A 12,146-nucleotide genomic window follows, 5' to 3' on the forward strand; every position below is an offset into this window, starting at 1 on the left:
GCCCTTCAAGTCAGAACAGAGAAATGACACTCTAGACAAGAGCTTCAGCCTTCCTCATGAAGACACAGTAACTTGCTAAGGCATTGTGTAGCGGGCCCAAAATAAAAACAAGCAAAGCAAAGAAAAACAAACAGGACATTTCCCCTAATATTCATAACATCAACACTTTCTCAACAACAAAGTGGGTCAAAGAGGCTTGCAGGGCAAACAAATGAGACAGAGCTCCCCAGGAGCCCTTCGGAGGATGTCTCTTTTCCTAGAGCTGGGAGTTCTGAGAACACGTGAGGTGAAGTTGTCATCATCGTCACTCCCATCACGCTCATGTCTTTCATCAAAAGTGCAACACGCACACACACTCACACACATGGACTCACACACACTCACACCCTCCCCCCACACTCACATACACCCACACACTCACACTCACACACCCCACACTCACACACACCCTCACACTCGCGCGTGTGCACACACACACATACACACACACCCTCCCACACATACTCACATACACACACACACACACACACACACACACGGGGGAGGGGGGGGAGATTGTTACCATTTCAGGAAAGACACTGAAAGAGAAAGAGAAAGGAGGACAGACAGTATGCTGGGACCCGGACAGAAGTCTTGCTGACGGTGGGGAGGCCAGCCTGCTCTTGTGCCGGTTGTGGGGCTCCTGATGCTGAGCTGTGGGGCGGACAGCAGCTTTGCCCACCTGCCTTTTCATCGGTGTTCTCCCACCAGCAGCCTCGCTTACGGTAGGTGCGCTGGTCTGTGTCTAAGCCAGGCGGAAGGAGGAGGAGGAGGGCTCTGGTTTTGCTTCTGTAACCCACTGAGTCCAATCACTGCTGCCTGCCGCAGTCCTGGCTGATCGTGCTGGCCTGGTCTTGCGCAGGTCTTGTACAGGTGACCATAGCTGCAGTGAGTTTGTGAGTGCAGGACAAGTCCTGGGCAGAAGCCAGGGTTCCACAGGCCCTCTCCCTCCCCCCCCTGCCCCCCTACCCCCACCCCTACCCTCCCACCCCCCCACCCCGCCCAGGTCACATCCCTTCCATGCCTCCCCTCAGGGGCTTAAAGGGAAGCTTTCTACCAAGAGACTATTCTTAACTCATCACGTGGATCTACTTCCTTCTGCTCTAAGCTCTTCCTGCTTCTGGGAAGTGTTTCCTCTTAGCTTAGAGTCACAGGTACAACCCCACCCAGGGAGCCTAGATAACAATAATAGCAACAACACACTACATACAGTACTGCGGCCAACACCATGTCATGCTCCATGGAAAACAGTATGTACGGAATAGTATAAGTCAGTCATCTAACTCTCAATTCATTGTATGATGTTAGTCTGCACGGGAAAGAGGAGTTGCCATTGGCTGCCATCAACTCAGTTTCTCACTGCAGCTAAATTGCATTTTCACGTGACAGGTTTGGAATGATTGTTAAAAGTCCATGAAAGCAGAAGTTGGCGATGAAGCCTAGGACACTCTGCAAGATCTGGGACGAAGTTCCAGATGCCACCATGGGAGCAGTGTCCTGTCCTGCAGGGAAATGGAATCTCTACTAGTCCTGGTAGGGAAATGACAGGCAGAGCAGGAATAAGGGCAGAGAGGGGAGCCAGGACATGTCCTAGCATCCTGAGATTGTACACTTGGGGGAGTGACGTACTATTACTGGCATTAGGGGCAAATCCAACATGTGCCTATTATTTTCTGGATCTACAGGTGCCTAAAGCAGAGGTGAGCTGTTGCAGGTGACGGGGCTCCTAAGAGTTGTCCCCAGGGCAAGAGTTGGGCCAATCTGAGCCAGGTGGATGGCCAGTTCACTGCAGTATGTTAAAATAATGTTCTGTTAAAATGTGATATTAGTGTATCACATTTCTCCACTAGTGTATCACATTTCTCCATGAGCAAGCTGCATCTTGAAGGCTTCACCTAACTGGTTTTCACAGCGTTCCTGGGAGCAGGACACGAATGGCAATCTGTTTCATTCAGATGTGTCTGGAAAAGCTGATGAATTCTTAACAACAGAAAAATATGAATTTCCCATACTGCGCATGTAAAGACCATTTTAGGAGGTATTAACATGTGTTAGAATGGACTGGGGTAAATTACCAATGATTTGAAACTTACTTTTGAAAAAATAGGGAGAAGCTATTCAATAAGCCTTATGGTGGCCAAAGCAGACATCTTTAATGCTCTGTGTCACAGACTGGCACAGAGAGACAAAGAGCAAGGACAACTGACACAATTTGGTATTGTCAACATAGAAAGGGAGCTGCTCCTCTTGGTCAGTTTAAGATTGACCCCAAATCCTGCTTTAGTGGAAACATCTTAGTTATGAGTAACCATACCAAGTGGGAGGCTCAGAACCACAGGAAGGGGCTGTAGTCACTAAAGTCCTCCCAGCTTGCTGATGTCTGCATCCTCATTACCAAACTGTGACGACCTTGGTACTCAATGACATCACATAAGATGCCTTCAGGTAGGACCCACGGTCAGGCCTGTGCGTGTGCTGCCTGCTTTCAGGACAGGCAGGGGCAGAGAAAGTGGGGAATTATGGTCATATTTACAGGGACTGAGCGATGAGGGAAGACCCTCAGAATTAAAGTTTAGAGTCTAGAGCTTCTAATCAGACCTGGCAAGTCTAGAAGCAGGTGAGTGAGGTAAAGAGATTTTTAAAAGAATCTGTGTGGTCATGATGGCTTTGCAACTCCTTTTCTTCTGTCACCTGCAAGAGCACAGTGTGCATGCAGTACCAGGGTGTGGTAGACCATCTGTTCACAGGCTGCCTTCCTCAGAACCTTTTTGGGGATAGCAGGTACCTGGGCATCAACAGCACTCACCTGGATGCTAGTTCAAGGATGGTTACTGTCCCAGTCAGCCATGGTGCTTCCAAGCCTGGCCCAAGCTGCTGAGAGCACTGACTGATCAGACAACTGGTGTGTGCCTGCATGCACCCTTGGGCCCCTTCCTATATCTCATTCAGGTTTTGTCCATTAGCTCTTGGCCTTCCTGATGCTCCCCATTGTCTGCGCGTGCATAGTCTTTGGGTCTTGAAGGAAAAAAAAAGCGAACTCCAAGCTGCCTGCCCTTGCTGGCCTTCATTTCAGGCTCCAGTCTTGTTGCTAACACGGGGTGGCAAGGCCTGAGAAAAAACGCTTAAGAGCCCACCAACCGCCAAGTCTGAGTTTGTCTGTTATCTGGGAATTACCCACAGCTAGCTGAAAAGCAGCTTCTTTTTTGCTTTCCTAGCAGTTGACTTGTAGAGCAAAGAAATGGGTTGTAACCACCCCGCCTCAGGCTGGGGGGTTTCTTTGCATGTCCCGATTTTGAGAGGACACCTGATCCACCTCAGCACTGCTGCTCCTGACTGTCGAGGAGGCTCCCGGGGAGGACACAAGTCTGCTGAGCGGGCTGGTGTCTGATCCCGCTTTACAGAGAGGAAACTGAGGCTTGGATTTGTAGTGGCTTGCCTTGAAGTTCCAGTTTGCAAGTGGAGCTGGTTTGGAACCCCACATCTTCTGGCTGCGGGCCTCTTTCCTTGTCCCAGGGCTCAGAGCACTGAGGTCACTGGTGACCAGAACGGTAACGTAAATGATGTCTCTGGGCTTGGAGAAGATCCCCAGCCTTCAAAGAGAAATGCTGTTTGATCCTGCTGCTGTGCAGACAAACTGGGCTGGGAATCTGTAGGGCTTTCCCCGATAATAGTAGCAGATAAAACAGCACCAGGTATAGAACGTTCCATTTCCTAAATCTTCTCACTGTAAGCCCATGCCTCAGTCACTCACACGTCTTTGCCCTCTGAAGAAAGGAATAGAAGAGCTGTCACAGACACTTAAAACAGCACACAGAAGGAAATGAGAAAAACCATCATAGACTGTAATCCTGTTTATGTCTCCAAGGAGCAAACTCAAAAAAAAAAAAACCCAGATGCCTATAGCTTTAAGAGAAACAATCATACTGGGAGAGAGCAACAGGTGTGAAGGAAGATAATGGTTTTCATGCCTTGGTTGTGGAGTTCCCAAGGGCCTGAGTCGGCCTCCCACAGCCACAGCCTATCTGGTGTGTATTTATTACTGAGTGTGAGTGATTTTAGGAGGGAATCACAGGTCCCTTCCAGGGACTCTCTGCAGCCTATGACGGCACCATCACCTCATAGGGCAGCAGGGACTCTAGTGGACTCATTACACTTCCTCTTCTTCCTCAGCCCTGCTTTCTTACTCTCTGGCATGTTCATCAGTTTCCTAATAGTTTTCCTGTTTCCTCACTTTTAAAGAAAAGTCCCAGCAAGACACATCGAACGAAGCATTTCTTAAATCAAGCATCGCTGTTGCTAACTCTTTCCATCCACCAGAGAGGAAAGATGTGGATAGACGTGCACGTGACCCAGCCCTCAGTCCCAGGCCCGCTGCTGCTGCCACTGCTGCGACAAACACAGCCTGGCAAGTGATGGGGGGGCAACGAGAGACATAAGTATTCTCATTTCCCCCTCTGCTCTGAGCAATTTCCATGCTTGATTAGGATCTAATCTTCATATCTAAGTGGGTTTTTTGTTTGTTTTTCATTTCCAACCCTACACATATGACCACAGATTGGTTCTTGCTACCTCTCTGCTGGTCTGGAGAGGAGGCGTCATGTGCAGTGGGTATGAGCAGGGTTGACAGTCAACGGAGTGGAACTGATCACCTGCCCTGACTTCCTGAGCGGAGACTTCATTCTCCATCTTGCCAACATTATCTACCTAGGACGTTACACTTATTGTCTGAACTGGGGTGCTAGGCACTTCAGCTTGCTACATGGCCACCCTCAGCACAGCCAGACCGGTGGCTTGGTTTTCTTTGGCCGTGGTTATTACTAAGCAGGTCCTCTTAGAGACCAATCCTCTTAGCTCAGTTGACCAATCCTGTTTCCTCTGTCCATTTTGCCTTCCTTGACATCTTGTGCTAGACAACCCTGTTGGGGTGGTCCTACTCTGCCTCTCACCCTCCCTCCTGATGGGATGCTTTCACCATCATGGTGGGGTCCTCTTGTTTCTTTAACTGCATCTGTGACCCTCAGTTTTACTCCTAGTCCTCTTGTCATTTCTCTCTACTGCCTTTTGGCAAATTCGCCAACTACTACAAAGATACTCGAATCTGTGTCCCGAGTCCCACTGTTTTTTTGCATCAATAATATCCTAGGCTACAATGCTCTGTCAGTGGTTCTCAGCCTTGCTAATGCTGTGGCCCCTTAATAATATAGTTCCTCGTGTTGTGGTGACCCCCAACCATCAAATTATTTCATTGCTACTTCACTACTGTAATTTTGCTGCTATTATGAATTGTAATGGAAACATCTAGTATGCAGGATAGCTGATATGTGACCGCCCCCCCCCAAAGGGATTGTGATCACAGGTTGAAAACTGCTGTTCTATATGATGATGCGAGAGCTAGAAAAAAGCATAGAGGGACCTAACAACTGACAGAAAATGTCCTGAGGCTGTACGCATTCCAGAGTCATAGAGTTTCATTAAACCCCCTTCTCTGTTTTAGTTTCTTTTCTTGTTGGAGTCAAGTATCTGACAAGAGGCAACTTAAGGGAGAGTGCAGCTACTTTGGCTTACAGTTTGAAGGGACACAGTTCATCGGCCAGGGAAGGCGTGGCAGCGGAAGCACAAGGCTGACCATGTTACATCTGCAAATGGGAAATAGAGAGCAGACAGGAATTGGAGACATACTAATCAACCCCAAAGCCTGCCCTCAATGACTCGCTTCTAAACATTCCGTAAGTTGCAGAGACCATGTCCTCAGCTGAGGACCAAGTGTTCAAACACATATGCCTGTGGGTGGTGGGGTGCATGTCACATTCAAAGCAAAAGCCCTCCTATCCATTTTTTCATCTCTTTGTTTCTCCCTGGCCTGGATGGGACTGCTCTAACTCACTCTCTCTTCTTGACCTGGTCCTCATGATAGCTCACTCTTTCCTTCTTGGAATAAACACCCCACTCCTCCTTGCTTTAACTCAGAACACATGTCATACAGTGTCTCCTCTCCACTTCGCTTCCTTAAAATGGAGGGAAACACCGGTCTTCAAAGAGGTGCCAGGATAGTGAGCGCCAATGGACCAACATGCTCAGGAGGCTCCGTGGAACCACACACTGAAAGTATTAAACGCCACGGACCTCTTGCCCCAGTGCTTTTCTTCCATTGTCTGTTTCTCCATTTACAGTACTTGGTTAACTCTAAAAGGCCTGCACTGATTACATGTCAAAAAGTTAAGTATTCTGTGGGAGGAAATTCAATGAAAAATTTAAACCATCTTTCAAAGAAATCCTACTCCAAAACAAATCCAAACTATCTGTTGGCAAATTTAAGCGGCCTTGCTAAGGTTTTGACCCTGGTAAAATTCCATGGACAGTGACTTCTTTTAGGCATTACTGAGAATTTTCGGTTAGGAGCAGCCATTGTTGAGCAGTGACATCTACGCTGACCATTTTTTTGTCTGTCTCTCATTTCTTCCTCGCTCACTTGTGTGCTTGGGGAGCTCACGTGGCTTTCTACATGAGCGTTTGTTCTGGTCCTACTGTGATTCTCATTTAATGTTGAGTGTGCCTTTATGAAAATATGTTAAAGAAAGAAAAATAGGAAATTGATCAATGTGTTAGTAAATAGATTAAATAGATTCTAATGAATATTCCATAAACAAATGCCCATTTCTACTTACATTTAATCACTAGCTATACTGGACAGAGGTACTAGTGACACATGACGTTCTATCTCTAGGCATGTTAAAAATAAACTTGATTCACTCTATCAGGCTGTGTTTATTAATTGCCCAGGGTAACTCACTGTTAGCCAGAGTTTGAACACAGATGATCTCCACATCACAGTGGTTCCTCTGATAGTATTTGGGTTTGTTATAGTGGGAAAGTGATACACATTTGACAGAAATCATACTTTAAGTTTTGGAGTTTGCTCTTTTCCCAGAGTAGTGGCAGGAGCAAGCTAATCCTGTAACATTCGGCAGTGACAATAAAGCCACAACCTCTGAGCCTCTGGCTGCCCCTCAGTCATGCGGTAATGGTGCTGTGCCACAGTATGCTGTGGTGTTAAGATAGGCTGCTTCGCTCCTTGGCAGGTCAGTGGTATTAGATGCATTCTGACTATGACATTTTCGATACATGATAGGCGTGTTGGGGTTAAACTCCAGCAGAGGTTGAGGAGCACGAACATCTGCACTTGGCTGTATTGCACGGTGTCTTCTGAAATGATTTTGACATTACTAAAATGGCATAGTCCCCAAACCCAAAATGCAGCGGTACGATGTCTGGCCACAAAACTCAAGCCATGCTCCTGAGTGCAGTACGAAGGCAGTCAGTCAGAAGATGTCGGGGCAGGGCCAGAATCACTTAAGATACATTTTGTGATGGTTTGGCACTTCATGGCAGGATGCTGCCTGCTGGGCCTTGGCAGGACACTTGGCTGGAAGGTCCTGTCAGAGCCTGAACATTCTTGCTGCTCATGAAATGGTCCTGTGATTGCATGGTGTGGAGGTTCTTATGGCATGTTAATGCAGCATTAACAAATTAGCCCAAGTCTTGCAATTAAAACAAAATCTGCACCCAAACTCCAAGTAGGAGGCCTTAAACTCTAGTTAGTGGGTCACCGGCCTTTCAAAAGTGGGTGTCAAGTAGCTGAGCCTATCTTAAGCAAGATGATGCTTAGAAGTGCCTGGTCACTAGTGCATTGCTGAAATCTACAAAATGCTAACACTTATTTGCAAGTCTCTGCCTTCCAGGGAGTCCCTTTTGGTTCTGAGGGTACATGTCCTGTGAGGCTTTATGACACAGGAAGTTGACAAGGCCCTCTTCTTTTGGAATTTATACTTTTCCCTCATTGACTTGTCCCAACATTAAAGCCACTGTCCTTTGATTTTGGAGCAATCCCACTGTCCACACAGCCCGGAAATCGCAGAGCAGAGTCCTCTGTTGAAGTCAGCGCCTTTGCTAAACCCTCGGAGGGCCTGCCCTCTCTCCATTTGTTCTCAGGCATCCAGGACAGTCCCCACCATCAGCACCCAGTCAACTGGGTTCTGTGCCTCCAGAGCTGCTCATTCCTCACACTTCTGCTACAAATCTAAGCTGTTCTCATGGATTTCACCCAGCTTGACTCATCTTCTCCTAAGACATATAAGGAGCTGTGCCGTGGGACGATGACTTGGCTGAGACCGAGTCTCTCCCACACAGTACCTCATGGGAGACTCGGGAGGGCCTTCTTTTTTTCCCCCTTCAGAAACGAGATGGTCAGACTCCTTAGGTGGTCTCAGAATTTTCTGGAATGAATAAGTTCTATAAATGACCATCTCATTTCACACGGCTCAATAAACATCCTGCAAACAGTAATGATCATGGGTTAATGACTTTAGTCATATTACATGGTCTGGGTTTATGCTTTCCATTTTATTTTAAAGTAATGAGTTTCTAGAGTAATTTTAATTGAATTTTGCTGATTTTCATCAGCACCTAACTACAGACAAAAGGGAGCCAACGGTTCCTTTGTGAAGCTCTTTGTTGCCAGATAGCATCAAGTCTTTTCCGTTGTGTCACACTCACCCGTTGTCAATTACATTCATCGTGATCCCTAATAGAGTAACAAATGATTTGCAAGGCTGGCCTGAAAGCTTGGGAAATCCCCACTCCCAGGACAGACAGGAATCACAGCCTAGCTTGATTGACATTGAGTTTACCCTTACCTTCCTGATTCCCTCTCTTAGCTTCCAGCCCTGCCAACACACTCAAACTCTACTTGGCTGTAAGCGACAGAGCAGAGCTTTGGTCAAAGTGGGAGGTGGGTATTTTTGTTTTGTGTTTTTTGTTTTGTTTGTTTTGTTTTTTAAGCAATCTTTCTGAAAGTCAGAGTCTGTAAGGAAAAACTGATCATAGAAACTCTGTGGTTTCATAAACTATAAGTCAAGCAGCTAAGTGACGGGACAAGAGCAAGACCAGAATCCGGAAGGCAAGCTGGGGTTTTCCAAAGCTCGCACCGGGACTCTGGCCCAGCTCTGCGTTCTGCTGCGCATTTTAAACTCGAGTGGGGCAGAATTTGAAATGAGAAATAGTTTATTGTTTTTCCTTACTTTGACCCATTAGCTTCCCAATCCCTGAGCCATACTGTTAAAGTAGAAACAGAGGGAAAAGCCCTAAGCACTCCATTTAAATGTTGGGTGAAGCTTCCTAGCTATACTAGAATTCCTCTTGATTTTATTCAGCTGCACAATGATGAAATTATTATCAGGGTGACTTTTCTGAAATGTTGAGTGACCTAATTACATTTCTAACTGTAGCCTGAAGAAGTCCCCACAGACGCCCAGGTTTTGATAACGCTCACACGCTGCCATAAGATTATAGGGAGCTAAGCTATACCAAGAACCACCTAGAAAGGGCACCTGATGAACTGGGGTCAGGAGGACTCCTGACTCGGGAGGCCATGACATCAAGGACAGAGATAAGCATAGTCTGGATGTTGAGGACTCGGCACAGCTGCTCTGGGAGAACCAACGGAGGATCCAAACATGCATGAGTGTGTGATGGTCTTCACAGAACTCACAGCAGTTACCTACTGTGTGCAACTCCGACAGCAGCTACCTACTGTGAGTCCCAAAGGCTGGCCCTTCAGAAGGGAGTTGAGTGTGTGATGGTCTGGGCAGCACAGACAGCAGCTACCTACTGTGAGTCCCAAAGGCTGGCCCTTCAGAAAGAAGCTCACCACACTTAGCAGATTGTTCTGGCTTTCCACAGTCACAGTGTTGCACACTCTCCTCCTGTGTCATCGTGCACACCAAACTCAGAATACAGGTCATCATGCTCACATTGTTATCAACCACACCAGAGATATCAACGCCAAAGTTGTTCATCTTGCTAGCATTACATTAAACCACATATTCTAACTGAATCAGTATTAGTTACAGATAATGTCTCATTTAAAGGTCACGTGGTTGCCTTTGGTGGAGAAGACTTTGCCTGAAACATCAGCTGGGTATCCTTGGGAATGATACTCAAGTATTCACAGACCTCACTGTAAAATGAGAAAGAATGCCTATTGAATCTGCTCTCTTCTGAAGCATCGTCACACACGGCAATGGTACACTCTGTTCTATAGTGTGATGCTTCATATACAAATATATAGTGCTCAAATGAGAATAATTAATGTCTATGACCTCAAATGCTTATTAATTCTTTGTATCATGGAAACATTCAAAACCTCTTTGCTTCACTACCTTGAGTAGAAGATGGCTTCGTGGGTAAAGATGTTGCCGCCTGATGATGAAACTTGATGTCCTGAACTAGCTTCTTGGAGCCCACATAAAGGTAGAAGGGAAGGACCAGCTCCACAGTTATCTCCTGACGTCATGAGCGTGCTGTCTCATGTGTCCCCACAATGAAAATGTTTTAAATTTAACTGTTTATAAGTGCATAATAAATTATTGTTAACTCAAGATACCCTATAGTGTCATAGAATGCTAGCCTACTCAATCCCATTAAACAGTGATATGGGAGTTTGATTTCTTTTTACAACATTTTTCAAACTACATTATTTATTTATCTACTTACTTGTTGATTTAGTGTGTAAAGCATATGTATTACTGTGGTGTCTGTGTGTGTGTACGTGTGTGTATACGTGTGTGCATGTGTGTGTGTGTGTGTGTATGTGTGTGTGTGTGTGTGTGTGTGTAGGTCAAAGGACAATTTGTTATCATCATTTTTCTCCTTCCACCGTGTTGGACCTAGGAGTTGAAATCAGGTCCCCAAGCTTGGTGGCAAGTGCCTTTACCCACTGAGGAGCCATCTCACTGGCTTAAGTTTTACCTTTTTTTTTTTTTTTTTTGATGCAGGGTTTCTCTGTGTAGCCTTGGCTGTCCTGGACTCGCTTTATAGACCAGATTGGCCTCGAACTCACAGTGATCCACCTGCCTCTGCCTCCCGAGTTCTGGGATTAAAGGCATCCTAAGTTTTCCTTCTTATTGATTCCAAAGATCAAGCTACATACATTTCCTTTTTAAAACTGGAAACTACTCTAGCAAGTGCTATGTCAATTAAATGTATAAATAATTTCAGTGTTTAAGGAACAATTTGATATTTAAGAAATTTGTAACTTATAATCATATAAATTTATACCTTATAGTTATAAAATATATAATCATATATAGAAAGCCTTATAATAATATAAATATTTTCCTGTAACAACATCAGCTGGTAAGGGAGCCATTGACCTCTGATCAGCTCCAGAGGCTTTTGGCATACCTACATGAAACAATACACTTAATTTTTGGTGGCAAAGTAGATATTCATGTATAAAATTTCAAATAATCCTAATATGAGACATAAATTCTTAGAATAATATTTTATTCTGACACATTTCTACACTCTATTAAGGATTTCTAATTGTCACACTAGATTTTTTCCAGGAGGACCCAAAATTCTGTAAGTATCTCACAATTATACTGAGATCCGTGAGCAGATCAAATAAAACCCTGTGAGGGAATTGCACTTTATAACATATGTTTAGTGTGAACAGCTATGAGGAAAGAATTTTAGCAAGAGTTAAAACAGAATACATCTTCAGATCTTTTGTGAGTGAAAAAAATCTTAGTGAAAAATTCATGAGAAATGGTCAAAAAACGAGTATTCAGGCCCACTGTTATTTAGCATTTTCTAAGAAAATCATAAACTTGTCATTTCTGTAGCACTTAAGTTTTACCTCCAAAAGGATCAAACAGATCTGTTACAGAGAGTCATGCAACAATGTGTGCGTCTCTGCACATGTGTGTTTAATGGACAGAGTAGCAGGCCATTCGTGGATTGCAGGGCTGCAACCTAGTAAATCAATGGAGCTTTCAAAGCAAGCACAGGATGCTTTCTGGATTCAGCTTGTGGAGGTCAGGCTCTCCTTTGTAATTCTGACCAAGAACCTGATCTATTAAGAACAGTTTTCATAGTGTGTTTCAGTATGAATGCCTGGGTTCTCAAGAAGCCTCTGGCATGCCTGGACCACAGGCTCTGTTTATGTAATTAGATCACTGGACTACTCAGGGCCATGGATGCATTTCCACTTGTGTCTGATAGATATGCTGGCCTCTTCTGAGGAAGAAGAAGGAATACTAATCATG

Source organism: Acomys minous (genome assembly GCF_964271855.1).
Source record: "Acomys minous genome assembly, chromosome: 4".
Taxonomy (NCBI): domain Eukaryota; kingdom Metazoa; phylum Chordata; class Mammalia; order Rodentia; family Muridae; genus Acomys; species Acomys minous.